We start from the raw sequence: 14313 nt of genomic DNA on the forward strand, positions 1-14313 counted from the left end.
GATTGCATCTGAAATTATAATACATATATGATGAAGCAATCTCTAAACTGAGATTTGGACATAAAACTGATCCTTGCTTGGTGATATCCCCAGGGCCCAAAGCAATAGCAAACAGAGAATGTCTCTAGAGGGACATTTCTAGAAGTAAGGACATGCAGGATTCTTATCAGGAAAAAAAATTCTTGTGAAGAAAAGACCTCCCTCTTTCTTTCTCTTCTCCTTTCCCTTCCCCTCCCCCACCACACACACCACATACAAACACTACAAAACTACAATGATATAAGTCATCTTCAGTGTCAGCCTATAGACATAACAACTCTCTAAGAATTTGAGATTAAGAACAAAGTAAAAGACATGATTAAAAATAGGTGCCCCTTCCTCAACATTAGTAGTCTGAAAATCTTGAAAAGATTTTCTGCAGGAAAATAACTGGAAATTTTTTCCCCATTATTTCAAATGGGAAAAATGATCGTGTGTTATGCATCACTACCAGACTTCCCAAAAATTTCCTGAAATGTAGCTAGGGCACTAGAAAATCTTTACATGTAAGTTAAAAAAAAAAACTTCTGTTAGCATATAAATGCTTAAAACATTGCTTCATTATTACAAAACAATGTGATTATTAATAGTTGCTCTGAAGGTAGTAACATAGATGGTTTGCATACTGTACCATAAACATTGTATTTTCATATAACACAGCAAAAACAGAAGGCAATAAATAAATCTGTTAGAAAAATGTGGACACAGTTTACAATGAACACCAAGACAATTTCCAGTAATTTACTGTTGTTACTCAACAAGGTGAGTGAAAACTTGAATTTGACCAGTAGAGGGAGAAGGAGAAACCACAGAAGTCATCATTGTTAGCAACCGGTTGCAGAAGTTTATAATGGAAACAAAGTGGGTGATAAAGAAGTCATTTCAGGCAAAATTAAGAGGAATGGTTATAAATTTTCCACCATTTTCATGCTGCTGTAAAGACTCCTGAACAAGAAGAATTTGATAAATCTTCACGGAAAGTGATGGGTTCAATGTTTTAGGATAAAAATCTCTTATAAACCAGAACTCTGCTTACATGCCCATTTTTTAATGTTGGGAAACATTAGGCTTCTCCAAGTGCCAGCAATATTCAAGACATATGTTTCCTTCATTGACACTCAGCTTGATTTTTCAAAACATCTAACTTTGATTTTTTAACATTTTACCAATTATAGTTGGACTATAGCTTGAGGCTTTTCTCCAAATGTCTTTTTGTTAGAAAATTTTGTACTGAGTTTTAGAAAATGTAAATATAAAAATTTCTTATATAGACATTAGCCAAAAAATTGCATCGAGACATATGTGTAATCTATGAATTTTGAATATAAAAACGATAATTCATTCTACTAGAAAAACGTTGGCAAGGGAGATTTCTGTGGAAGTGTTTAAGATGATTAAATTGATAAAAGGAATATAGTTCAAAAGGAAAGAATACAGTGGCCAAACAAAACAAAACAAAACAGACTCAGAAAAAAATCGAATTAGAACTTCTAGAAATAAAATATAGAAGAACTGAAGTAAAAACTTCAATGTATGGATGAAAGCAAATATTACAATTAGAAGAGTTTTAGTGAATTGAAAGTTACATTTTATGAGATTATCAAAATGCATGAGACCAAAGAATTAATTAGTTGAAAAGTATTCAAAGAAAGGAATTAATTAGAAGTTTCAGGATAGGAATTCTGGAAAGAGAAAATTGTGAGAATTAAGAGAATGATCAAAGATGTACTGGCTGACAATTTTTCATTTAATCAATGATGTGAACCACCAGTTTGGAAATGCCCATTAAACCCCAATCCTGATAAACATTAAGTCCATACATGGACAAGTTATTGACCATTGCAAAACATCAAAGCAAAACAGGAAAACCTTGGAATCTTTCAAAAATAAAGACAATTAACTTACAAAGGAATAACCATTAGACTCACAGCGAACTTTAAACAACAGAGATCGGGTAGTAATAAGGTTATATCTTCCAAGAGTGGAAAGAAAATAGTTACCAAATTAGAATTTTTATCAGCTAAACGAAAATTCAAGAGTGAATGATGGCAAAATAGAGTTTTTATTTAAAACTAAAGAAATAACTACTTTATAAATAAGGAAACCAAGCACAAGAAAAAATTGATAAGAAAGGAATTGGTAAATTTTAAGTAATAGTTTTTTTGTAAAAAGTAATAATAGTTTTAATGACTAATTTGTAAATTTAACAAATGAATGAAAGCAAGTTATGTGAATGAAAGATGGAAATGTAGTCAATTGTGCTACAGAATTATTTCTAAAGTCCTTATTTTATTTTGGGTAAGGAAATGTATTATGATTTATTTTAGATTTTGTTATGTGTGCACTCTAAGAACCAAAGATCACTTATTAGAACAATAGAAGTAGCAATATAACACTCATACAAGCAGAAGGGAAAAGAGACTACGACAACTCAATAGGAAAAAAGGTAAAGGAAAATGTTTGTCAATAGAAGGCAGTGAATAAAAATGACAGCGATACATCCACATGTACTAGCAATTAGAATCAACATAAAATATTCTAATTTACCAGTTAGTATGCAGAGATTTTCAGAGTGGATTAAAATCAAAGTAAACTGAGCAATACCGAGTTATATGCTATTTGCAAGACATGCCTAAAATATAAAAGCAAGTAAAGTTTTAAGGTTAAGGGGTAAAGAATAAATGCCAGGTTAATATTGAAGTGAGTCAAGTTGACATAACTTCATCAAGTTATATAAGGCGAAATATAGTTTAAGGCAAACATCATTATTTGAGATAAAGAGTCACAATCACAGAAGGAACAATTTACTGTTATAACAATAAGAAGATATAACAATTCTACAAAATAAAAAGTCTAACAGAGTTACACGGGGAAAGAAACAAGTCCACAGTCATAGTGAGAAGATTGTAATAGACATCTCTTAGAATTAGTAAACTTGGCAAAAAAAGTTAATAGGAAAGTCAAAGAGCCAAATGACACTGTTAACCAACCTATTTAATGGATGGACGCTTGAAACTCTCTGCATAACAGAGCACCATGTACCAGGCAACAAACTAAACTCAGCAAAGATTGAAAATTTTAGCTTAAGCTGATCATATTCTCTGATCATAATAAAATAATGTTAGAAATCAATTAAACAAATAATAGTCACACCCCTGTCATTCTTTGGAAAAATTAAAAAACACCTTGTTGGGCTGCACCCTCTGGCCTGCAAGGCCTGTCCTCGCCCAGCTTCTAGGTGGAAGAAAGAGCCTGGAGTAGTAACAGAGACGACAGTGGCTTAAGGGATAGGGGGAGCTTATACGTCTGAAGCAAGGTCCTGGAGCAACACCCCGCTGTGTGCGGTGGCCAATGGGGCAGGGCGTGGTGGCAGTCTTCGCTCCTGGGGGAATAGGGAGACTGCCAGTTATGGGGAACTGACGTCAGATTGGCTCATTGGCTACCCTGGAAACAAGCAGAGGGGCCAGCCCTCTTAGCTTCTTGGGTTAAGTACCTTCCTGGGGCAGAGGTCTTCCCTTTGTTAAACTGTCAAAGGGGAGCCATTCTGATCTAAAGATTAGAACAATCACTAGCTGGGGTGGGAGTGAGGGGCTGAGGGGGAGTATGTAGGTATACCAGTGCACTTTGCCCTTTCTTTGTGTTCCTGAACTATTTCTACATATTTAATGATGGTCATTTATTTCACTAACACATGGACAACAAATGTATTAAGTAAGTAACTACTATACAGGTTGTGGATGCTGTTACTATAAATAACAAAAGTTATTCAGTAGTATTTAAGTTGATAAAATCATATGAAATAAATGACTGTCTGATAGAATTTTTTAAAGAATTTTTACTCTTGATTAATTGCTATTTATGGTTATATGAATGCCACATTTATAGCTAGCTGTTCCAGCAGAAACTTCTTTCATTTCAATATGTAATTTTAGGTTTTAAGAACACAAGATATAATCAGTCACACTTTCATCACTGTGATTTTCATGTTCTCACTGGGAACCATTGAAAGAAATCAGAGATATTTGTTTTAATGAGAAACTCCGAATACCCTAAGATAAGCCACTTCTCTCACAATGAACTCATTGCCTGTATTTTCCATCCAAGTTGTTAGTCTTACATCATTATGATTCTCAGTCTCAGATTTCTGAATAGTCCTTTCGTGGTGCCAGGTTTCTTCATAAATATGCTTAACCATCATTTTTGTGAACATTATTTCCTTTCCCTATCCTCTAAAGGCAGTATGGAGTTTTGAATTCATTTAACTAAATTACAGGCTAAGACTCTGCAGTACTTTTGACTATCAAAAGACTTTTAGTATAAAAAAGGAATTATATACTCAGCTTGAAAAGAACCAATGTTTATTAACTAGTTTATATTGGCAGTGAAATGCTGCATATGAAAATGAAAGTGATTCCAGGAACCACAAAGGGCTAAGATCAGAATGTTTAAAATTTTTTATGTCAAGTTGAATTTCGGCTTTATAGGTTTAGATGATCGGGTGATGATCTTGGTGTTGAACATTCCCATGGGAAAATAGGCAGATGTCCAAGCAGCACTGATGCCGCTACAAATCCCATTTTTGCTGTGCTGAGTCTCTGTGGTAGGCACCCCCGACTGGGCAGCTCCGGACATACTTTGAGTCTCAGAGGAGGAAGGAGAGATGTGTGACAGTATGGAGCAGTAAGACGGGACAAAGGGTACATGCCACAATTAAAGACCTTCATTGTTTATTTTTTTGTTTGCACGTTGGTCACCCTAAGCATCTTTACAAGGTTTATCTGGCCCAGCCCTCAAATCTGTGATCCTTGTTAAAGGAAAGAACTATGTGATTCCATGTCCTAAAGCCCTGCCCTGGGAACCCTCTTTAATGCCATTTGCAACAACGTGGATGGACCTGGAGATTGTCGTTCGAAGTGAAGTAAGCCAGAAAGAGAAAGAAAAATACCATGTAAATCTAAAAATCTAAAAAAAAAAAAGGACAAATGAACTTATTTACAAAACAGAAAACAGACTCATAGACATAGAAAACTAACTTACGGTTATCTCTTGGGGGGAAGGGGATGGGGAGGATAAATTGGGAGTTTGAGATTTGCAGATACTAACTACTATATATAAAAAAGATAAACAAGTTTCTACTATATAGCACAGGGAACTATATTCAATATCTTGTAGTAACCTATAATGAACAAGAATATGAAAATGAATATATGTATGTATATATATGACTGAACTATTATGCTGGACACCAGCAATTGACACAACATTGTAAGCAGACTATACTCCAATTAAAAAAAAAAAAAAAGAGGTGACAATGAGAAGTAGACAGACAGAACCTCCTTACTGCTCGGAGAGGGGGAGAGGGAGAAAGAGCACGAGAGGGAGGCTGTCAGAGAAAATCTGTAGCAGCCTGGGCTGCAGACCTGCTAGATGGAGGGAGCAGAAGAATGGCAGAAACAGTTGGCCCTGGAGCTATACAGATGCCTCCTACAGCTCTAATTCTATTTAAGAATCACCTCCTTCCATCCCCCACTACCCGACAGAACATGAAGAGAAAAATCAGGATGATGCTGGGAAAATATTAAATTCTAATCAAACATAAGGGTTCTTAAAACATTAAGAATTCACATACTGTAAACATGACAAAGTTGATCTTATTACTGGGTAAGGCTCCATGATTTGTAAGCAATTTTCGTTTAAAACAAAATGAATGCCATAATATTAATAAATTGATGTACCCCATCATCCAGTTAATGGGTATGTACTAAAGATGTTAAACTTATTATAAGGCTAGTTGCTACCCTACTAAAAATGGGGAGAAAATTCCAGCAAATTCTGTTTGTTGTAAGTGACGTAAGAAAGGGACATGTATTCATAAACAGTAGTTTTCGTATATGTGTTTATTGTAATTACTATTGAAAATTATTAAAAGTCCTGTTAGAAATGGTTGATGGTTCATAAGAAAGAGAGAAAAGTAGTTAAAATTAATAATCAACAGACTAAATATACATATGAAGACAATATGCGAATCACCATCAGGAAATATTTATTGAAATCAGGGTCAATCATCTGTTGTATATATGTCTGGTGATAATACATATATTTAAGATATCTGAATAAAGTTTTCCATAAAAGGACATTATGTGATTTTTAAAAATAAAATTCTGAATCTTAATTTTATATCCCTAATTTAAATTATCATTTTATTAATTTGTATTATGTGACAAGCTGTCAAAGTTACTGGGTTATAACTCATTTACATTAGATTGAGTAAAGTAGATATTTGAAGTATTCCTATATTCAATTACAGTTGTCCCTTGGTATCTACAGGGAATTGGTTCCAGGACCCCTGAGGATACCAAAATCTGTGGGTACTCAAGTCACTTACATAAAATGGCATGGTATTTGCATACACCCTACACACATCCTCCCATATGCTTGTTTATTTTTTTTTTTTTGAGGGGGAGGTAATTAGGTTTATTTATTCATTTATTTTTGGAGGAGGTACTGGGGATTGAACCCGTGAGCTATATCCTCCCCCATCATGCACTTTAAATCATCTCTAGATTCCATGTAATACCTAATATGAAAATGTTATGTAAACAGTTGTAAATACAATGTAAATGATATATAAATCATTGCCTTGCTTAAGTGCAGCAAATTCAAATTTTGAGTTTTGGAAATTTCTAAAAAATTTTTTTTAATATTTTCTATCCTAGGTAGTTTGAATTAGAAGATGCAGAGCCCATGGATACAGAGGGCTGACTGAATTTTAACATGTACTGCAAAGGGGGTTTGATGTGGCTAAAGGGGAATCAATTAACCTATTAAACTTTTTAAATTTGTGGTAGGAAGAAGTAGTTGGAGATTTGGGAGGGAAAAGTATTTGGAAATGAAAGAGACTGAGAGAAAAAATAAATAAAGGTCATGCCAGAGAATAAAGGCAAAGCAGAAATACCTTGGTGATGAAAATTGGCAAATGTAACTTTAAACATTTTATTTTATTTTTTATGGGGGATGGGAATGAGTGAAGAAAATAGTTTTTGACATTTTCTTGTCCTTGAAGTAACATTTCAATTTGAGAATATTTGTTAGCCTGTGGAATAAATTCCATTTTCAACACTTAAACTTTTAGGATAAATGTAATGATTTTTATTTGGTGAAATATTTTTATGATGCAATCTAGCATTAATATTCAGATTGGATTTAATTTTTCTCTCTTTAGCAACACAATCATCTCAGCATACGAACCACTGGGAATATTATTTCCCTCTCCAGTTTTCATTTGCAAATTTCATTATAGCATGATATGGTTACCAGCTGGTGTTTCTTCTATAACATTATACTCAGGCTTTTCAGCTTTGAAATAATAATATTTTAAAGCAAGTGGAAATCCTTTCTGAGAATATGATTTTGTGTAAGTAACACATTTATAAATCATAAAATGTTTAAGTTTATGCTTATTATCCATATTGGAAGTATGCAGATGGCATATTCATATGAATTTTAAAAACTCTATTGGTTTTTAATAGTTTATTATGCAATTTATCAAATTCTTCAGATTAGCATTTTTTTGGCTTATTATTACATTATCATTTTAGTTGTCTTAAAAGCCCTAAAAGCCCTGTAATCTTTTTTTGATAAATAGATTAACAATTTGTCAGGTTTCACAAGGTTCTTTAAGCATCTCTGCTGAATAATTATTCTGTAAATATGTAGAATAGGTTTTCTAAAGGAGTGAGCATGTGAGTTTGACCTTCCTTTCTTCCTTTCTTCTGTGCACTCTCTTTCTCTCTGTTGATCCTTGAAAAACAGAGTGTGAACAGTGGGGGTCCACTTATATGTGGATTTTTTTCAATAAATACATATAGTACTACATAATTCATGGAACAGAGGATAGGGAAGCCTGACTATGGGACCTGAGCATCAGCCATGGGTCCTGAAACAGATGCTGAGGGACAACTGTATCTCTTTATAATTCTCTGTGTGGTTTTGACTTTGGATTTGACTATAATCTTGGTAACAAGCTGTCAATTTTAAAATTAAAGTTGTGGATGTGTTTCAGTTATAAATATTTGATCTAACAGAAAGCATATAAATATAAAGGGGTTAATTTATATTTACAGTTGTCCCTTGGTAACCATGAGGAATTGGTTTCAGGAACCTCAGTGGAACGAAAATCCCCAGATGCTTAAGTCATTTAAATAAAATGGCAGAGTACAGCCAGCCCGCCATCATACATGGGTTCTGCACCTGCAGAATCAACCAACGCTGAATTAATTCATGGTTCCTTGAATCCTGTGATGCAGAACCAGCAGACAGAAGGGCCAACAATAATTCGTTATCAAGGCACCTTGGGTCCAGTGGCAGTGCTGGGCCTATGGTTGGTGTCAATAAATGTTTGTTAAGCTGTGCTCAATCTGCATCATTTGCTTTCTAACACTGGTGTTCCACAGATGTAATAAATTTCATCATTAATTAAAATGGTCTGAACATCTAGAAATGGTTTTATATAAATTTAGTCAGTTGCATTTTGGAGGTATGACTGACTTATTGACTTCTTCAACAATCATTTATTACTTGGCAGGCCCTCAAAAACACAATTCCTGTACTTGAACAGCTAAGTTTAGAAGATATACACATACACAATTGAATATATGTAGCAGCCAGATTCCAAAGATAATTCTCATCTAGCATAGCTTCCCAATGAAATTTTCCTCCCAGGATTCATGCCCTTGTATGGTTTCCTCCCTTTAAATTGGGGCTGACCCTTAACTCACTTGTAACCAACAGAATACAGCAGAGGTGATGCTGCATAGCCTACAAGCCTAGGTCAGGAGTAGGCTTGCGGCTCTGCCTTAGTTTTCCAACCCTCACTTACCATGAAGGAAGCAGCTGTCAGGTAGGAAATCCAGCCACTCTGCGATTACCACTTAAGGAGGAAGCCCAAGCTAGCTGCCCACGGAGATTGTGTGGAGAAAGGCCCAACCAGACCCTGCAATTCTAGCCACCCTGACCAGATATGACTGAAGGAACCGAGAGATGACTCTAGCTTCAGTCACCATCTGACTTGACTGTGTACAGGAACCAGTGCAAGAATTGCCCCTCTGAGCCACTAAGCTTTGAGGTTAGTTGTTACGCAGCAACAGATAATGTAACAGCAGAGTGCAGTGTGATGGGTACAGAATGGAAGTTCCCATCTGAGGTAGTGATGGTGGAGAGAGAGAAGAAAGGAGGAAGGCATAGAGAATGTGGACAGTTTGAAAAACTAAGTAGTAAAGCAATAAATGATGCTTCTCTCATGTAAGAAATCCTTGTGAACTGCAAAGTTGTTTTCTAATCACCACTTATCTCAAAGGCAGGGTCCGTGTTCATAAAGCTTTTTAGGCAGCTTTAAAGTAGAAATTCACTCATTTTTTTCATTTATTTATTTGAGAAAGTTTTGCTGAACAACTACTAGGTCCAATGCTCTGGGCTACACGTGGCCGGCATCTGTGAGGATGCTGAGCCAGGAGTGTTGTTTACTGTTCAGTGAGAACGGTGGTAAAAGGAAGGAGAAAAATGAGATGGCCGCTGAAGCAGAGGAAAGTGGAGCAGATTTGTAAGACAGGAGAAAGGTGCTTATGTAAAGGGAGTTAGTTAAAGGAATAAGCTTGGAAAAGAAAGATCAGAGGCATAGGTGGAAAGAGCAGTACTTCGTCCTCTGAGGTGGGTGGAAAACAAGACGCAAGGATAGGGAAAGATAACTAAGTTTCTAATGGAGGAAAAATTTGTATCAGATAGCATCCATTGTCCCAAATGAGCAGAGGGTGGCCTAATTTGCTGGAAGTAGGGCAGTCGGGGGAGGAGGGGGAGGGTGGGACAGGGAGGAAAGCGTGAGCTGCTCTAGTTCCTACGTCGAGAAATGGGATAAGAGGCCAACCAGTGATGAGTAAAATGATTGTTGTGCTGCAATGAAGGCCCAGCTGAGGCTGGCAGTCGTGAATTTGTACCGCAGCCCATCACCATGGTTATGTAAGTTTCTCCTACAAGGTGGTTCCCGCAGCAGAAAGAATAGAAATGGATGGCTGAGTGCAGGTTAGAAGGAGAGATTTGGTATTTATTTTCAACACCCATTTTAGCAAGTAATATTGAGTCTGAAAAACTCAATATGAAAATATTAACTATTATGTGCATTCTGAAATAACATACACAAGTCTTGGGTTTGAGCTCTGAATATCTAAATTCCTGGAAGACTTTGGGAAAATCATCAAGCCACTTAAACATTTTTTTCCTACCAAATTTCTCATGAGGCTCAAATGAGAAAATTTAAGTGAAGTGGTTTATATACTTAAACGTATGATTTTACTATAAGAGACTTTTTTCTTTGGCAGTAGGCAAAGTTTCATTTCATGGATGGCTTCAGTTTCATTTTATCTGTTGCCATTTGTTAGTCTGTCTCTTTTTATTTTCATATGTAGAAAACTTTTTTCCGCCAGTTGCTTTATCCCTTATAGCTACATTTGTTTCTCTCTCTTTTTATTTTGTTAGGCTGTTTGGTCTCGCTGTCCTAGCAGACTGCCTAGAATATTTCATGCTTTTTGCAACCTGAATTCCAGTTTGCTATACTTTCTTTTTGTTTTCTTTTCTATGGAAGCCCTAATTCTCTGTTGATATCCTTTCTCTTAATTACCTACGGAAATTAGCATCATATAGATCCTTTTAGTTCTTAACCTGATTGATCCAAAGATAAAAGAGGCCCAGCAATTCTATTGATTGTCTAAGTTCTTGGATCTTATTCTAATAGTCAGCATTTTATACCACATCCCTTTATTCATAGAACTGCTTATTATTTTTACAATTTTCCTAACTCTTATCCATTAATCTGTGACATCTGTTGGTGCCATTAGTTTTAAAATATAGTCTTTAAGCAAGAAGCGCTTGTGTTTGTTCAAATTCTTTTTACAAGGTGTAGTCCAAGTCCTCAATGGACGAGTTTGCTTTCTTATTTAAGTATCCATCCCTTCAGTATTTGCTTGTATGAACAAGTCAACATTTCTAACTTTCACATGAAAAGAGTAGACAGACTGAGTCCATGAACTGTAAGTTCAAAGGGGATATGGCTTCATTTAATTGGAGTGGCAATTTTCAGTTCGTTCACAGGGGGAGGGCTGCAAAAAGAAAGAGACTTGCAGGCAGTTTCTCACTAAAAATAGCCTGGCACAGTTCTGATAATTGGAATAGAGGAATTCTAAGAAGGGTGAGGTAATATCTCATAGGGTGGTTGAGATGGCACACAGAGAGGTAACAGTGAAATGGCTCTGAAAGATCTAAAAAAGAAAGAAAATTACAGTGTCCTTTAAGGATTAATCTGAATCCAGACATGACTGATATGATTAGCTATTTGTGAGATTCAACAAAAAGACTGTACATTTTAAATTGAAGAGTCCCTAAACACTGAGAAATCAAATTTCAAAGACCTGAGTGTAATCTCATAGTAGAACTGGAGTGTGATGACTCAGTCATTTGACTGCCCGGGGAAGGGCTGTCAGGATTGTTAGATGTGGTCAGAAAAGGCAAGCCCCAGAAACAAAGATGCTCTGCTTATCACCACTGATTTAGCCAACACAAATATGTCCCTGGAGATGTGTACAGTCGGCCCCCCTTATCAGTGGTTTGGCTGTCCCTGGTTTCGGTTACCTGTGGTCAAACGTGGTCTGAAAATATTACACAGAAAATTCCAGAAATAAACAATGTTTTAAATCGTGCGCTGTTCTAACCGGTGTGATGAAATCTCACGCCGTCCTGCTCTGACCCACCCAGGATGGGAATCACCCCTTTGTCCAGCATATCTTGCCTGATGGTCAGTTAGTAGCCACATCACAGTGCTTATGTTCGTCACTCTTATTTCACTTAATAATGGCCCCAAGGCTTAAGAGTAGTAATGCTGATAATTTGGATCTGCCAAAGAGAAACCATAAAATGCTCCCTTTAAGTGAAAGGTCAAAGATCTTGACTTGGTAAAGAAAGAGGAAAAATCATATGCTGAGTTTGCTAAGATCTATGGTAAGAGTGAATCCTCCTCTGTGAATTTGTGAAGGGAAAAGTAATTCATGCTAGTTTTGCTGTTGCACCTCAAACTTCAAAAATAATGGGCACAGTGTATGATATGTGCTTAGCTAGGATGGAAAAGGCATGAAAGTTTTTCGATGTTTTGGGAGAGAGGCCATATTAACATAACTTTTATTACCATACATTGTTACAATTGTTGTATTTTATTATTAGTTATTGTTGTTAATCTCTTATTGGGCCCAATGTATAAATTAAACGCTATCATAGGTAGGTATGTATGTACAGGAAAGATAGCATATGCAGGGTTGGTTACTATCAGTGGTTTCTGACATCCACTGGAGAGCTGGGACTGTGTCCCTCACTGGACAGAGCAGGTTAGTTAGGATTTCCCATGGTTTAAATAAGGAGATAAGTCTTGAGATTATTTATCAATTTATGCTCTGATTCTCATTAAGACACATTCTGATGAAAAAAATTACTTTTCCAGGTAAAATAAAGGGGTCCTGAATATGATACTTGAGAAAACCATTAACTCAGAAGGAATGTTGTTCACTAGAAATTAACTTCCTGGCTTATAGCATCAGAAATTTGGTTCTTATGAGTCCGTTAACCTGAATCATTACTCCAAGTCTAATTTCTGGTCCTGGGGAAATGAGAACCAATGATCTAAGCCAAGAGTTCTTCAGGTATAATCAGCTGACCCCTGGGGTCCTTGAGGCTTTTTCAGGGAAGCCACAAGGTCAAAATTACTTTTATAATGATATTAGGATATTACTTGCCCTGTTACTGTGTTGATATTTGCATGGAGGTACATATGCAACAATGGCTTAGACTCCTGGTGTCCTATGCTCTAGAAGTGCTGCACTGTATTCTGTGTTTTCTGTACACTTGTGGAAAAAAGTTTTGCTTAAGAATTTTTTTGATGAAACAGTACAATTTACTCAGTTTATTAATTAGCCTGAAAATCAGTCTGGTCCTGGCACCTTCGAGGAGACTTGTAGCCAGGTAGCCAGTTGTCTACTTTTATCTAATTAGGTTTTAACTTTTGATGTGTTAACACATATATGTAACAAGAGCTATTGACCATTACACATCTCCTATTTTTTTCTGGTAACATCTGGTCTAAAGCAATTGTAATGTCTAAAAATGTAATAGTTACAAATGGACACCTTGAGGTCGTAAGGTTGCAGCTGCCAGCAGACACTGCTTTGAGAATGGTTGGTGGTCTTCCGAGTATAACACAGCTCAGAAAATTCGAGTTCTCAATAATACAAGAACGTGTCTGAAATCACGCCCATAATGGGCACCTAGTTTTACCTTGGATGTCTGAAGCACAGCTGTTCCATTTAGACTTTCAAATGCACTCTTTAAGGCCAAAACAGATGTCCAAAGGCCATAAAACAGACTGCTTTGGTCAGTAAAGTTTCAGTTAAGCTACATATAAACCAGAATGACTTCCACCTACCTCAATTGTGCAGATTTTCTCATCTTTTCCCCTTTGATTGCAGATCTTTCGGTAGGAAGCATTGATGATCAAAATATCCGTCCCTTGATGCTGAGGTGATGGCTCCTGCCCCAGGTGCAGTTCGAATCCCTCGGTGCTGGGCCTCTTTTATATTTGCCTAGTTATCTGCATTGAGGGAAAACTAACCAGGTATCAAGAACAGGTTCAGAGGTATTTTAATAGGGAAACACTTTATAGGCCATACCTTTTATCACTTATACCCAATTGTTACACAAGCATTGTATATGTGCTTTTAACAACAGACTTAAAGCAAGCAGTGTTATACATCATGAGCAGCTATACTGTGACAATTCCATTAGAGAATTCTCTTTCTATCCTAAACATTGGGCACAACAGTATGGTTGGAAGTAAAACAATAACTTTCAATACTAATAGGGAGACAAACATTTGATAAACTTCAATTTAAAAAAAATTTAAAAATCAGTAACATTTCAGACGAAACCAAAAATTATAACCATATTCGTCAGTTTAATCAATCCTATGTAAATAACCCTTTTTACTAATTAATCCTTTTATGAAATCAGTGTTCACTAGACTTTTAAAATATTTTAGCCAGTTCTCAGTATGATTGAAAAGAAATCTTACTTGTCAAAAAGTCCCTTTTATGAATCTTCTTGAAGATTAAGCAGTTTTGCAAAGCATCAGTTCAACTGCCTGTGAGTGACAAAAGACAAAAATAAAAGGCAAGCTCCAAGAGCTGA

Source organism: Camelus bactrianus, chromosome 25 (genome assembly GCF_048773025.1).
Source record: "Camelus bactrianus isolate YW-2024 breed Bactrian camel chromosome 25, ASM4877302v1, whole genome shotgun sequence".
Classification (NCBI taxonomy): Eukaryota; Metazoa; Chordata; class Mammalia; order Artiodactyla; family Camelidae; genus Camelus; species Camelus bactrianus.